Below are 2102 nucleotides of genomic sequence, written 5' to 3' on the forward strand. Positions count from 1 at the left end.
AAGAAGAGCACAGAAGGATTGCCATTCTTACCATGTCACAACACAACAATGGTGTATCCTACCAACAGAAGTCATCACTGCTTACTAACTACGTTACCTTGAAAATATGATTTATCCTCTTTCTGCTTCAGTTTGTTTTTCTTTTTCTTTTTTTGTGACCGGTAAGGGGACCGCAACCCTTGGCTTGGTGTCGTCCACACCGCGCTCAGCCAGTGAACACACCAGCCATCCCTATATAGAATCCAAACCCGTGGAGGGAGCGCCGCTGCGCTCCCAGTGCTGCCCTCTCCCAAGTGAGCCACGGGGCCTGCCCTCTGCTTCAGTTTCTAATCTGCAAGTATTATTGGTACCTTTCTCATAAATTATGTGAATAAATTAGGTGAATATGGTTCTCAATGAATGCCCTTTATTACTATAATTATTTGAATTTTTATTAATCTTTGCAGTACAACACATCAGGTGCTAGGGGTGCGAGAATAAAATGCTAAGCCAAAACAGAAACACTTCCTTGCCCTCATGGGGATATTAAAAATAGTAATCACAGGAACAAATGTAAAATTATAGCTGTATTAATAGCTATGAAGAAGAAGACATAGTGCTATGAGAGTAATGGAAGTGGGGATTGACCTATCTAGGAAAATCAAGGTAATCGTTTCCTGAGGAAATGACAGTAGAGATGAGATCTGAAGGAAGGAAGGAAAGAATGAGTGATAATTAAGAGACAAAAAGGACAGGAAGAATGTTGTAGGCAGAGAGAACAGCAAGTGCAAAGGCCCTGTGGCAGAAGGAAACAAAAAGTATCTGAGAACCTAAATAAGGCCAGTATGACTAGAACACAGAGAACAAAGGGAAACAGAATATACGGGCAGATCATGCAGGGCAATACTGAGGACTCTGTTTTTTTCTGGAAATCAATGGAAATCATAAATGAGTTTTAAGCAAAGAGGATGTCATATTTGCATTTTTTAAAATGAACACCCTCACTCCACGAGGGAAACGTGGAAAGAATGTAGCAAACAAGATAGGAATTAATTGTCCAAATAAAAGGCCTCACATTTGCTCTTAATTTTGAAGCTACAGGTGTTAGTTTTCTGAGCTGCGTAACAAGTTAGCAGCTTAAAATAACACATTTATTGTCTCAAAGTTTCCATAGGTCTCGAGTCCAAGCATGGCTTAACCGGGTCTGCTGCTCAGGGTCTCACAAGGCTGCAATCAAAGCATTGACCAGGCTGAATTTTCATGTGGAGGCAAAACGGGGGAATAATCTGCTTCAAAGTTCATTCAGGTTGTTGGCAGAATTCATTTCCTTGTGGCCATCGGACTGAGGGTCTCATATTTTTGATAGCTGGAGGCCAACCCTCAGGTCCTATAGGCCTCATGGAATGACTTGCCACATAGGTATCCTCAACACAGTGCCTGCCTCATCAAGACCACAGGAGAGGCCCAGGCCTCCCCAAGGTGATATGACTTTTTATTGTTTTAAAATCAACTAATTTGGGACCTTAATTACTTCTGAAAAATCCCTTCACCTTTGCCATATTCTGCCATCAAGAAGCAAATCAAATGTCCCATCAACACCCAAGGAACAGAGGTTTACACAAGGCATGATCACCAAGGGGCGGGAATCATGGATGTCATGTTAGAATTTTGACTACCACACCACCAAACACTTAAATTTTATATTACAAATTTTCAAAAACAAGTCCAAGGTATCAATGGGACTTTACTATGCAGACCTTATTTTTACAACTTAATAAGAACATTGCTAAGAGAAGAGTCCTTTCCTTGAGATCTCCATAATGCCTTTTTCATATTGCCAATCAACTTACTCAATTTCTTATAGTAACCCACCAAGAAATGTGAATACCCTGTAACACTTTGCTATTTTTCGATAAATTGAAATATCTCTTCTAATGTTTTCCAGTTCTATTTCCACCTTCATCTGCTTTTACATTTGTATTTAGCTAAGTGGTTTTCTCCAACACTGCAACTCTCTCAATAGAGATGCACATTTGGCATCAAAAAGAAAGTAATGGAAACTAAAAATAAATGGCTTGAATAATTTCTCTGTATGACTTACTTGAACTTAACCAGTTTCATTA

The sequence above is a fragment of the Galeopterus variegatus genome, unplaced genomic scaffold (assembly GCF_000696425.1).
Source record: "Galeopterus variegatus unplaced genomic scaffold, G_variegatus-3.0.2 Scaffold88, whole genome shotgun sequence".
Classification (NCBI taxonomy): Eukaryota; Metazoa; Chordata; class Mammalia; order Dermoptera; family Cynocephalidae; genus Galeopterus; species Galeopterus variegatus.